This window comes from Camellia sinensis, chromosome 5 (assembly GCF_055761805.1).
Source record: "Camellia sinensis isolate YWXY chromosome 5, ASM5576180v1, whole genome shotgun sequence".
Taxonomy (NCBI): domain Eukaryota; kingdom Viridiplantae; phylum Streptophyta; class Magnoliopsida; order Ericales; family Theaceae; genus Camellia; species Camellia sinensis.
This window is the reverse complement of record NC_138965.1, coordinates 195,841,751-195,857,028: the sequence shown is the minus strand read 5'-3', so window position 1 is coordinate 195,857,028 and position 15,278 is coordinate 195,841,751.

The following is a 15,278-nucleotide window of genomic DNA, read 5'->3' as shown; positions in this document are numbered from 1 at the left end:
TCAAAATTAAAACTTTTTGTAATTACGTATTTTTGTCTCTAAAAGTCTATTTATAGTGACAAATACAAAATTTTGTCTCTAAAAGTCATTTTTTGCCTTTTCCGAACGGACCACTTGGGACAAACTTCACAACGGAGTAAATTAGTTGGCTAAAGTTTTTCCCAACAAATATTACACTTTTAGGAATGGAATAAATTTGTTCCTAAAAAGCTGATTTCTTGTGTAAGCTTCCCATAATTGATATATATAGATATATATATCAGTAACAATGTAAATGGTGTGTTGAAAAGTAATAAAATCAATCTTGATCTTTCATCACTAGAAGCATTAATGAATTTTATATTACAAAAATGTATAAAATTATTTATTTATTCATTTTCGTTGTAATAAAAAACATAAGCACAGTAAATTCCCATTACAAATAAGAATTCATCACAAACAACATACGTATTTACCACTTACTTCTGACGCAACTCAAATTGAAATTTCTATAAAAAAAATAATCATCTTTTAATTCTAAAGACGAGAGTCAAAATCTAGAATATGCTAATATATGTTCTCTATAGATTTTCTTTTGCATTTGGTACATTTTCTCTGATTTCTTTAAAATATGTTTAAATGGTCCAAACCACGATTATATCTTGAACATAAAGGCAATTCTAATAAAATTCTTACTCTGAACTGCATAAATGTGTTTTTAAAGTAGAAATGTTGTCCCAGTAGGCGATTAATATTGCGACTTAAAAGGAGTGACATTTCATAGCAAATAATAATAATAATAATAATAATAATAATAATAATAATAATTAGAAACGAAAGAAATGTATGAAAAGATATTTTAGACTAAAACAAAATCATTATAGTTAGTAGGCATTTAGTGAATAGATCCTGGAACAAAAATATCCTGGAACAGCAAAACATAAAGCATAATATATCATTCCCTTACACATGCTAAGAATCAGATGGGCATGGTTTGAGGCTGGGAAATAAAATGAAGGCGATGACCTTATTATTTTCTCTGTTAAATAAACAACTTAGGATGTTGGAGTATCTTTTATCTATTTTACAATGTGAACATATATCTTTATTGCTAACTTGGTCAATTACTCTTAATATATTTTCATAATGTAACTTGTTTAATTTATTGAGTTTGTCACTAAAAAAATGTATGGTTTATTTTTAAAAATATAATCGTTGTCTATTTTTTATTTTTTATTTTTTTTGCAAAAAAAAAAACGATAAATTGAACAAATTGTAGTTATCGGATTAACCTAATTTTTTTTATAAAAATTCACAAAGTGCCTGATAAAATGAACGGTTTGAATTATCAAAACGGGACCTATGATAGATTTCACAAGCCCAAATAACACCCTTCAATTCAAACGAGAGGGGATCCTCCTCTGATAGGGATATTATAAAGTTTATTCATTTCATTGAGATTAGAATTCTGCGTTAGTCACTTATTGTGGAATATTGTTCCCACCGTTCCCTGGTTGAATGTTTCTGTTAAAAAAACAAAAATAAAAACTATAAAAAAATCTTACAAGATGCTAATCATAGAAGGTAAATGAAGACAAAGGCAAACAAAAATGAATAAATTCTAATCTAGTATTTTTCCAAGCCTACAGGAAATACCATGTCAAAAGTTAAATGGGAGAAAAGGGGTTGTCACAAGGATAAATAAATAGGTGAAGAATTCTCCCCAGTTTAAAAGCTAGGTTGGAGGGTATTATTTGGTCTATGGAATTCATCACGGATCTTGTTTCAATTATTCGAATCGTTCATTTTGTTAGACACTTTGTATATTTCATCTACACAAAAATTAGATTGATCTAATAACTGTAATTTGTTTAATTTATTATGTTTGTCACCTAAAAAATGTATGATTTATTTTTAAAAATACAATTGTCTTCAATTTTTTGGTAAAAACGTGATAAATTGAATATGTTACGATTATTCGATCAACCTAATTTTTTGTGTGAATGAAATATACGAAATGTCTGATTAAATAAATTGTTTAGATTATCTAAACGAGGCTGTGATGAGTTCTACGGGCTCAAATAGCACATACTAGTTTAGATTTTGGATTGGAAGAGATCTACCTCCAAATAAATATATGCAAAACATTCCAACGTGGATGGGCCTACTAACTGTGTTAATTATTGATAAATAGAAAATAGATTATTTTAATTATTTTTTATTTTTTTATGAAACAATGTAAAAAAAAATAAAGAGATGATGTGATTAAAAAAAAAAAAAAAACAATAAGTATATTATGTTAGTTGCTAACCAAACAATCCCATAGAGTCATTTAAGATGAAGTCTTATCACAAGTTTTTTTTTTTTTGGTTACAGGAAAATCCTCCCACTCTCCTGCAGGTCCAAGACAACGCCCTTTGAGGAGATCACCAGGGTGTCCTGTTGTCCGTTCCGAGTAAGAGACTATAACCTGGAAGCTTGTCCCGACCTCCCAAGGTAAGCTCCGCTTAAGTCAGGACTCGCACAGCGGGGGAGAATTAAACCCACGCCAAGTTGCTGATAAAGCATCCTTAAGGTCAACTTCCTGGAAGCTTGTCCCGACCTCCCAAGGTAAGCTCCGTTTAAGTCAGGACTCGCACAGCGGGGGAGAATTAAACCCACGCCAAGTAGCTGATAAGGCATCCTTGAGATCAACTTCCTAACCAAACTGTGCTACGCCTAGGAGATTGGCCCAGAAGAGAGTTGAACGCAGGACCTAGGGGCTTAAACCTCTCGTTTTTAAATTACGAGCTTGCTTTTATATCCTTCAAATAAAAAAATAAAAAATAATTAAGGATAGTCAGGGCCGGCCTGGGGTGAGGCGACTAAAGTGCTCGTTTCGAATCCCTAATTTTAAATAAAATTTATGATTCTTAATTAGGGAAGTATAATATATCGTGTTATTTTATAATTATTTTAATATTAATTTAATTTATTTATTTTCATATTTTCGTATGGTATTATTTTAATTACTTCAATATTAATTTAATTTATTTATTTTTATGTTGTCGTATGGTGTTCCTTTGATTCGTGTCCGATTCATATTTAATGTGAAAACTTTCACTTTTAGTTAACAATAACTTAGCAAGTGTATGGAGAGATTAAAATTTTTCCCATATGTTGAATTTTATAAAAATTTATTTCTACTAAATAAAATTATTCATAGAATGTTTGATTTTAATTCAATTGCATTTTTTTAATTAAAAAAAAATTGTACCTTATTACTATATATTTTTTTACTAGATTGACTCTAAAATAGGTAACAAAAAATACATAAATTAAATGAAAAAAAGATACTAGCCTTAATTATTATTTTGCATACTTTTTTATTCAATTAAATGGAGTTAAATAAAATATTAAAAAAATGTCATGGCATCCCTTAGTGAATATTAAAATATATAACCAATAATTTATGTTATTGAGTCATATCATACTTAGATTCATGTTAAAAAATAGTTAATTCTAACTTGCTAATTTTATAGATTGCTTGAGTAGTGTTGAAAATTCTCATCTTTACTCCCAATAAATTTTAGTTATTATAGCATTGGCAAGCTAAAAAATAAATATTCGATTCAACCAATTGAAATTCAACTATTATACAAATATATGTTATCTAAATTTTGTTAAATTATAATACAATAGAAATAAATTTTTATCTTTTTTATTTTATTCAAACAATTAAAAATTTTACCTCCCCTAATAACTCAAGGCCGCCCTGAGAGCAGTGATATGAAAAAATTATTATCCTTGTGAGATCTATATAACAAGATTCATATTTGACATAAAATTATGTAAGCAATAAAGATAAGAAATTTGCGAACCTTCATAATTTTATGCGAGCACACGCACCCCCAAAAAGAAGAAGAAGAAACTTCATATTTTAATAAGGATAAGCTATTTCAAAAAACTGGACCAAATCTTACATTTTAGCTTAAACTAAGTTAAAAGCAAAAAAATAAAGGGATAATTACGTTTTACTCTCTTGTGGTTTAACACGTTTTCACATTACCCCTTGACGTTTATAAATGTACTCATAAACACGCTGTGGTTTTGACTAAAGTGCAAAAGTGACAGAAACCAATAAAGTTAACAGCGCGTGTGTAACACGCACTAGAGAAGCGTGGCTGCGTTGGTTTTAAGTGTTTTGGCGCCAAAATGGAAGGGTTAAACGACCAATTTGGCCCTAATTTGGCCGACTACTTGCCTATATAAACATGAAGCAACCAAACCCAATTTTCCAGCCAAAAAATTTCTGGGGCCACTTCTATTATTGAAAATGTCATCCTCTCAAGGTTCCCACTATAGTGGGCAAAGTTTAGCTCGTACATACTACTGTGACCAAAGATCTCTGGTTAGAACAGCTTGGACAAATGCAAATATGGGAAGAAGATTTATAGGATGTGCAAATTATGGGGTAATCACTTTCAATATTTAATAATTAAGTAATTTATTTATTTATTTGTTATGTTATATAATATTGAAAAAAAAATCTAAACTTATTTATTAAAATTTTCAGATTCATGCCACTTGTGAATATTTTGAGTGGATTGACCCACCATTGTGCCGCCGCTCGCGTGATCTACTACCAAGACTCGTGCAACGAATAAATCATATGGAGTTAGAAGTGGAAAAGGCTAAAAAAAAAAAAAAAAAAGTTGCATCGAAGAATGTTACTAGGAAGCTGGATACTATTTTTATGCTATATTGCATGTACTTTCAAATGAAAGCAAAAAAAAAAATGTTATGTAACCTAATATGAGGAAGGAAGATATGTAATATTTCAGTCTATTTTTGCTATAAATGAAATATATTTTTGAAGAATTATGCTATTTGACTACCTTAGACCAACATTTCAACAATTCAATTACAAAACCTATACAATTCTAACACCTGAAGCATGTTCATTAAGTATCAATAAATCAACATATGTTTACAAAACCTGCTTCCTAAGACCAACATGTCAACAATTGAATTACAAAAACCTGTTTTAATGTCAACAACATTCCACCATATCAATTACAAAAACTTGTGCATTCCAACATAAGATAACATTCCAACATGTCAACAAAAATAACAGGTGTTGTGAGTACAATTCAATAACATTCCAACATGTCAACAACATTTCAATTACAAAAAACTTCTTCTGTTTGAATCATAAGATAGGCCATCTAAACCTAATCCCTCAAGCCCTTTGCATTGTCCTTTACATTCATTTCAGCTGCTGCAAATCCACTTCCACTTGCACTTACTCCACATGGCATTGTTGGTTGTGATTGAGTAGTGGCAGCTAGTTGAGATGAAGACGGGTGAGTACTAACAGCTTGTTGGGATAAAATAGGATGAGTGGCAACTGGTTGGGATGAAGATGTGTGTGTTGTAGCTTGTTGAGATGAAGAATTTGAGAACAATAACAATTCAATTCAAATTGAAATGGATAAAATGAAATTACTGAAATTGAAATGAATTTAGTTTGTATACAAATGAAATTAGTAAAATTGAATGAACTTACCTTGCTTGGTTGACTTGCAGATTTTCTGGAACTGGTGGTTGGTCCACCCCTCCTCTTGAACATTATGGATTTCTTGTGTGCTAGACCTTTACATGATCTTTTGTTGTGTCCAAAACCTATACACTTTGCACATTGCACTATTTTCGACTTCCTTGACATCCTATGTACATTCTTGGGCTCATCAGTAGCTTTCTTCCTCTCTTTTCTGGGCCTCCCTACTAGTTTTCTATAGTAAGGAGGGGCTATTGTATCATATCCAGTTTCAATCCAATCATGTTCCCCTAGCATAGGATTTATCATGAAAGAATATGTCCTCAAGTATGTCTCCTTGCTGAAGTAATTATGCACATAAGCTTTAGGTTTCTCCCTAGTAAGGTATACAAAACTTATGGCATGTTTACAAGGTATACTTGTTAGATCCCAATCCCTATATACACATGTTTTTTGCCCTCGAGTCCACTACATGAGTTGTATCATAACAATCCACCTCAAACTTTAAGTCACCTGCAAAGTTAACAAAGCAATTCCTAGCATCCTCTTTGTTTGACTCTAATTTCTGTTGCACAGTTGGACAAATAGAGCCACCATATATTTCCATTCCATTTTTCTTCACTTGTACTCTGTTCATCAGTTTCCTCCTAATCCACTCCATCATTGAGATGATTGGTTTATCCCTTACTAGAAATATGTACTTGTTGAAAGACTCACTTAGATTATTCACTTGAATATCACAGTTGGATCTTGTGCTAAAGTAAGACCTGGCCCATGTTTCAGGATTCTCTTGCATTAACCACTCATTTGGCTTATTTTCTTTCTCCAATTCCCCCAACTTCTTCATGTGATAACCAAACTCCTTTTTTGTCCTAGCCTTTGTAGCTTTCCACATCAGCTCCTTAAACTCTTTTCCCCTAAACTTCTATTTGAAGTTGGTGTAAAAGTGCCTCAAGCAATACATATGCTCAACATTAGGCAAAATCTATGTAAAGGTGTGCACCAATCCTTTTTGTCTGTCTGAAATGAATGTTCACCCAATGTCATTGCCAGCTCCTATGTCCTCTACTAATTGGGTCAAAAACCATACCCATTGTCACAACCCAAACTCGCCCCTATTGGGTTGGCGTCATGACCGGCCATTGGCTTATTTTCTTTCTCCAATTCCCCCAACTTCTTCATGTGATAACCAAACTCCTTTTTTGTCCTAGCCTTTGTAGCTTTCCACATCAGCTCCTTAAACTCTTTTCCCCTAAACTTCTGTTTGAAGTTGGTGTAAAAGTGCCTCAAGCAATACATATGCTCAACATTAGGCAAAATCTATGTAAAGGTGTGCACCAATCCTTTTTGTCTGTCTGAAATGAATGTTCACCCAATGTCATTGCCAGCTCCTATGTCCTCTACTAATTGGGTCAAAAACCATACCCATTGTCACAACCCAAACTCGCCCCTATTGGGTTGGCGTCATGACCGGCCAGTAATCCTCGGATTACCAAAGGCCTCTGACTTTAATATCATAAAATCCCCTTACCGCATGTCATTGACGGAATTGAAGGAATTAAAAACCCAACTCCAGGAATTCATGGACAAAGGTTTCATTCGACCTAGTACCTTACCTTAGGGAGCTCTAGTATTATTCGTAAAGAAAAAAGATGGCACGATGAGGTTATGTATCGATTACTGGGAGCTGAACAAAGTCACCATCAAGAATCGATACCCCTTGCCAAGAATCGACGACTTGTTTGATCAACTTCAAGGTGCCCAAGTATTCTCTAAAATTAACTTGCGTTCCGGCTATCATCAACTAAAAGTCAAAACGGAAAGTATCGAGAAGACTGCATTCAGAACACGTTACCGGCACTATGAGTTTCTTATCATGCCATTTGGTGTCACAAATGCTCCAGCGGCCTTCATAGACCTCATGAACTGAGTGTTCAAACTATATCTTGATGAGTTCGTCATCGTCTTCATTGACGATATTCTCATATACTCCAAATCAGTAGAGGATCATGAGCAACACTTATGAACAATGCTGTAAACACTACGTGATCATAAACTTTATGCCAAATTGAAGAAATGTGAATTCTGGATCACTAGTATACACTTCCTCGATCACGTTATCAACAAAGATGGCATCTTAGTTGACCCCCAAAAAGTTGCAGCAATCATGGATTAGCCACGACCTACTAACGTGTCCGAGATTCAAAGCTTCTTAGGTCTAGCCGACTATTACCGACATTTCGTTCAAGATTTCTCGAAGATAGCATCACCCTTGACCCAATTAACTCAGAAGAACACACCCTTTGAATGGACTGACAAGCAAGAACGTTGCTTTTAGGAGTTGAAAAATAAGCTTGTGGCAACTCCTGTACTAGCACTCCCCAGAGGAACTGATGCGTTTGTAATTTATAGCGATGCCTCATACAATGGTTTGGGTTGCATTCTTATGTAAAAAGGAAAAGTCATTGCTTATGCCTCACGTCAACTAAAGCCTCACGAGAAAAATTATCCAATCCATGATCTGGAATTGGCTGTAATAATCTTTGTCCTCAAAATCTGGCGTCATTATCTCTACGGAGCAGCCTGCGAAATTTACACATATCACAAGAGCCTTAAAGATCTGTTTACACAGAAGGAACTGAATATGAAGCAGCGACAGTGGCTGGAATTCATAAAAGACTACGATATGGAGATTTACCACCATCCAGGCAAAGCTAACGTGATAGCAGACGCTTTGAGCCAAAAGACTACCAGAAGTTTGGCATATACCCTCGTCTCCCCACAAAATCAATGGACTGCTCATTAACATAATCGTGGAACCCACATTGATTGAAAAAATTAAAGCACACTAACGTGAAGATAAACTTTTGAAAAAAAAAGTACGAGGAGTAAAGAAGTACGCCCAATCCTAACTTCACTATAAGCAATGAGATGCTGAAATTCCAAAATCGAATTTGTGTACCTGACATACCAGAGCTCAAGAAGAAGATATTGGTGGAGGCTCATAGATCGAGGTTTGCGGTCCACCCTAGCAACACCAAGATGTACCACAATCTAAGAGAATACTACTGGTGGGCAGGAATGAAAAGAGACATAGCGAGCCACGTCTCCAAATGTCTGTAATGTCAACGTGTCAAAGCAAAACACCAGAGACCTGCAAGAACGATGCAACCACTCCCTATTCCTGAATGGAAATGGGAGCACATTACTATGGACTTTGTAACGCCCTCAAAATAATAACATTAAACCCATCAGATAAGACATGCATTTACATATAAACTAACCGCATTCCTTTCATTCATTAGAATTCCAAGACATAAGTATTACATGTTAACCTCATAACAAAATGCCCTACGGGCTTACAGCTTTCCAAGTTAACACTTGGTTACAACAAAGAGTTCTAACTCGTTTACACATTAAGCCCTTGGCTTGAAATTACATGTAATACATCAACAGTAAAACGACAAAACTATGTCCGCCACTAGCCTCCCAGCTATGTCCTTGGAGGTAGCATGCTTCCTGCACCTGAAAATGATATTCCCATATAGGGTGAGCCACAGCCCAGTAGAAATACACTAAACCAACCATGGACAATGACTAAAACATTAGCAATTGATAGTTGGTCAACACTGATTCAATCACATAAATTACATATTTATGTCAACGACTTACAAGTCCCAATTACTTTTCATTTTCCCTTTTTCAACAGATAAGCATGCTAGCTCTATCATCATTTCCACAGATATGTATAAAAACTATATCTCACATTCAGATAAGTATAAAAGCTATATCCACATTCTCAACAGATATGTATATCAACAATATCCACAGATAAGCATACAAGCTGTATCCACACTCTACAACAGATATGTATATCAACAATATCCACAGATAAGCATACAAGCTGTATCCACACTTCACTTCACAAAGATAAGCATATGAGCTCTATCTTCACTTCTCTAGGCAAGCATATGAGCTCTGTCTACGGAGTACATCCCCTATCTCCTCCAAATACCTATCCGGTTTAGAGGTCCATCCCCTATCTTCCCCTAAACCGCGGAGTACATCCCCTATCTCCTCCTCTACACATAACGTATATAAACACATTGGTTCTATATACAATCACACAATACAAACAATTAATGTATTCTAGCAACTGTCAAGTTCCATAACACATTCCATTGATTAGTTTCAGTTTGCCTAATCAACATACATTGTCTACAACAATCACGACTATCCTCCACCGATAGCCCAAAGCAGTTATTTCTAAAACAGAAAATAAATGCACAAATGGATATTCAATCAACATTTCATTTCCTCATTTCTCATCAATCAATTATCCCAATTAATTAAACAATGCAATTAGACCATTTTCCATAATTACCATTTCAACCCTTAGGTCCCATTTTCTTCAATGATTCAGCAATCATTCCATTTTTTTCATGCTAAACATGCATCTAGGTTTATTATGAATAAAACCCCAACTTTTTGTAAAATTACACAAAAGCCCCAAACTTTCACAAAATTACCAAACCAAGCCCAACATCTCAAAATACCAAAATTTAAAGACAAAACCCATAGAGAGGAGTAGGATATCCCTACCTCGAAGTTTAAGCCACAAAGGAGATGAAGACTCCAAGATCAACTTGCTCCAAATCCAAACTTTTTCAGATTAAATCGAAGCTCTCAACGCCCTCTATCTTTTTAACAAAGGCCCTAGGCTAGATTCACACCTTAGGGAGATCAAATCTTAGAGAGAGTGCAAGTTTAGAGAGAGAGAGTGTCGGATTTAGGGTTTAATCAAAGAAAGGGACTGAAAAAGTGATGTTTTAGACGCTGCTGTCCGCTGATATAAAACACGCTCGCTCGAGCGAAGGATTGGTCGCTCGAGCGACCAGACACAGAAAACTCTCGCTCGAGCCAAGAAGTTCTCGATCGAGCGAAGAAAAACCCAGACCGCTCGAGCCACGAAAAGCTCGCTCGAGCCAGAAACTACAACTCTCAGGTCCAGAACCGGGGCAACACTACTCCTCGCTCGAGCGACAAACTCCTCGCTCGAGCGAAGGACCAAAAATCTGGGCAGCAACACTAGGCTCCCAAACGCAACCAACCTGTAACAAACCTGCCCAACACATCCCATAACTCAAAATACAAAGTAAAGAGGATGCAAACTAGGAAATAAACAACTACCAACCTTCACGGACACATGTCCGGATCATTGTACAACAAGGGTAAACCCGGGATCGCTATAACCTCCCCCCCTTAAAGAATTTCGCCCCCGAAATTAAGCACAAGTTTTCAAAAACAGGTTTTCGTCCATTTTAAACAATGTTACAATTTAACATTCAACAATTCGACCCATTACTGGTCATCCCATCCCTTAAACAAGAGACATAACACAAACATATGTATTATTAACATGCACTAACATTATGCACTAACTTTCCAATGTCAACAATATACTTAACACCTATAATGTTACATTCAACTTCCATATGAGGCAAGTTCCAAAACATACTTCCAATAACCAAAACATTTTCAATGTTTCACAACTTAAGACATATATAAAAGCTCTTAAGTTCAACAAAATGTAAAATTTAAATACAAGATTACGTATCAACAAACAAGTCCGGATATTTCTCTCGGACTTCCAACTCACGTTCCCAAGTGGCTTCCTCCACTCCGTGATGTTTCCACAAGACTTTCACCAAAGGAATGGTCTTGCCACGCAAGACCTGATCCCGCCTATCCAAGACCCGAACCGGTCTCTCCTCATACGAGGCATCCTCATCTACCTCTAAATCAGTCCAATCCAACACATGTGATGGATCTGGCTCATACTTCCGAAGCATACTCACATGAAACACGTCATGCACTCCGGACAACTGCGGTGGTAAGGCTAATCGATAAGCAACCTCACCAATCCTCTCAAGGATCTCAAAAGGACCAATAAACCGAGGGGATAACTTCCCACTCTTCCCAAACCTCATCAGGCCTCGTCTAGGTGATATCTTCAGAAAGACATGATCACCTACCTCAAACGCCAAAGGCCTCCTCCTACGGTCGGCATAACTCTTTTGTCGACTCTGGGCTGTAACAAGCCTCCTACGGATAAGCTCAACTTTCTCCGTCGTCTCCCTAACCAACTCCGGACCCAACAAAGGTGCATCACCCACCTCGGCCCAACAAACTGGAGACCTACACGGTCGGCCATACAAGGCCTCAAACAGTGCCATACCGATGCTAGACTGAAAACTGTTGTTGTAGGCAAACTCTACCAATGGCAAGTGCCTCTCCCACGTCCCACTGAAATCCAGGACACAACCCCGAAGCATATCCTCGAGGATCTGAATAGTACGCTCGGACTGCCCGTCAGTCTGAGGATGATAAGCCGTACTAAAGGTCAACTTAGTGCCCAGTGCACTCTGCAAACTCTGCCACAACCTAGCAGTAAAACGAGGATCTCTATCTGAGACGATCGTCACTGGGACCCCGTGCAATCTCACTACGTCCCGAATATACAAATCGGCAAGATGATCTACCGAATCTCTCACGCGCATAGGAATAAAGTGCGCCGACTTAGTCAACCGGTCTACAACCACCCAAATAGCATCACTACCCCGCTGAGTCCTCGGAAGACCTACAACGAAGTCCATAGTGACATGCTCCCACTTCCACTCGGCAATAGGCAAGGGTTGCAACAAACCCGCTGGCCTCTGATGCTCGGCCTTCACTTGCTGGCAAGTAAGGCATTTCGATACGAAGACAGCCACATCTCTCTTCATACCCTGCCACCAAAACTGGCGACCCAAATCCTGATACATCTTAGTACCTCCCGGATGGACCGCAAGGCGCGAATGGTGAAACTCTCGGAGTACCTCCTCTCGGCAAGCCTCCGGTACAAACAAACGGTCTCGGTATCTCACACTCAGGTCGGGATACACCGTCAAACCCTTCTCAACTTTCCCACTGGAGATCTTCTCTCGGAGGGATTCTACCTCAAGGTCACCTCTCTGTGCCTCTAACACCCTAATCACAAGTGTAGGTTGCGCGACAACAGAAAACAAGGCCGCAGCCTCGACAGATTCGCCCAGTAGCAAATCAAACTCGCCCAGTGCTCCCAACATCACCCATTCCCGGATGGCTATACTAGCAACATCACTAATGGTCTTCCTACTAAGGGCATCGGCCACAACATTGGCCTTTCCCGGATGATAATGCAACTCAAAATCATAATCCTCGATGAACTCCATCCATCTCCTCTGCCTCAAATTCAAGTCTCTCTGTGTAAACAAATACTTCAAACTCTTATGATCCGAGAATACCTCGAACCTCTCACCATAAAGGTAGTGCCTCCAGATTTTCAAGGCAAAGATCACAGCTGCTAACTCTAGGTCGTGTGTGGGGTAATTCTTCTCGTGTATTTTCAACTGACGTGAGCCATAAGCTACCACTTTCCCCTCTTGCATCAACACACAGCCCAAACCCTCTCGTGAGGCATCACAATAAACCGCATAACCCAACCCTCTCTCCGGAATAATCAATACCAGAGCGGTGGTCAATCTAACTTTCAGCTCTTGGAACGACTTTTCACAAGTCTCACTCCACACAAACTTGACTCCCTTCCGAGTCAGTCTAGTCAACGGTGACGCTAACCTGGAGAAATCTTTCACAAACCGACGGTAATACCCAGCTAATCCCAGAAAACTGCGGATCTCAAACACACTCTTAGGCTGTGCCCAATCTTGCACTGCCTCAACCTTGGATGTATCGACAGACACCCCTTCCCCGGATACTACGTGACCTAAAAATTTGACTTCCCCCAGCCAGAACTCACACTTCCCAAATTTGGCATACAGCCTATGGGCTCTAAGTAACTCAAGCACTACTCTCAAGTGTGCCTCGTGCTCCTCCTCAGAAGACGAATAGATAAGGATGTCATCCACAAAGACAACCACAAATCGATCTAAGAACTCCCGGAAAATCCGGTTCATCAAGTCCATAAAGACTGCCGGTGCATTGGTAAGTCCGAATGGCATCACTAGAAACTCATAATGGCCATACCGCGTACGGAATGCCGTCTTAGGAATATCTTCCTCCCTGACCCTCAACTGATGGTAACCCGATCTCAAGTCTATCTTAGAGAAACAACGGGAACCCTTCAACTGGTCAAACAAATCATCTATACGGGGCATAGGATACTTATTCTTAACCGTAGCCCGATTCAACTTCCGGTAGTCAATACACAATCTCAAGGCACCATCTTTCTTTTTAACAAAGAGGGCCGGTGCTCCCCACGGTGAAACACTAGGGCGAACAAAGCCCTTATCAAGCAATTCCTGGAGCTGAACTTTCAACTCAACCAACTCTGCTGGAGCAAAACGGTAAGGTGCCATAGAAATCGGTGCCGTACCAGGCACTAAATCAATAGAGAACTCTATCTCTCGGTGAGGTGGCAAACTAACAAGATCTTCGGGAAAGACATCCGAATACTCACAAACCACCCTCGGCAATACATGCTGGGTCTCACCACTCTCACCACTCTCAAAGCTAGCAAGTAGACTACTAAGCTCACTTCGCCCTCGCGAATCATACCCCGGTGGCAAAACACTACCAACCCGGTCTCCCAAGAAATGGAACCACTCCCCGCTCAAGGTACATAACGTGACCCTCTGGCGGTAGCAATCAATAACAGCCCGGTATGACGATAACCAGTCCATACCCAAAATAACATCAAAACCCTTCATGGGCATGACAACAAACGGAAAAGGAAGCCTATAATCGGCGACCTCTATATCACATCCTCTAACACCCTGTTTCAGAATCAACTCACCGCCCAAAGGCGATACCACACAAATAGGAGATGCTAACTGTGCTAACTCCAATTCCAAAACAGATGCAAATGCAGCAGATACAAAAGAATGAGATGCACCCGTGTCTATCAACACATTAGCAACCGAGTTGCAAAATAAAAAAGTACCTCTCACTACTGATGGAGCTGGTACTAAATCCTGCGCGGTAACAGCATACACGCGCCCCGTAGGCCCCTGGTCTACCTGCTCACCTCTCGGAGCAAAAGACTGCTGCACAGACTGGGATGACGAAGCTCCCGGATTGGCCCTCGAGGCCTGCACAGACTGAGCTGGCTGAAAACCCTGCGTCTGCCTAGAACCAGACGCTCCCGAAGTGGCACTCAACTGTGGGCAAAACCTCTTCATGTGCCCAGGTTGTCCACACTGATAACAAATCAAGAGCTGCCCCCTGCCCAAACTCTGACTCGGCGGTCTAGCTGAAGAAGAAGCAGCTTTCTGACCCCCACCCTTCTGCGGGCAAACTGAAACCTTGTGACCCAGCTGGCCACACTTGTAACAAGTGAATTCCCCCTGACTGCCTCTCCCCGAGCCTACACTCGGCACTGGAAAGGTCGATCTAGAGACTGCACCCTGAGACTGCTGAGGGTTATAACCCTTCTGTCTCCTGCCATCACTCTGACTATCCTGGCTCCTCTTGGAGCCTCTCTGACCCTCATCCTCCTCCTGCATCATAAGCTCCATATGAGCTGCAGCATCCACTAGGTGTCTATACTCTCGAATATAAGACCCACCAACTCTCAACTTGAGGCCCCGCCTCAACTTCCGCTCAAACTCATAGCAACGGCGTTCCTCAGACGCCACTAGTTCAGGTGCAAACCTAGACAGACTGGTAAAAGTAGCCTCAAACTCGGCCACTGACAAGCCCTGCTGATTAAGCCGGCTAAACT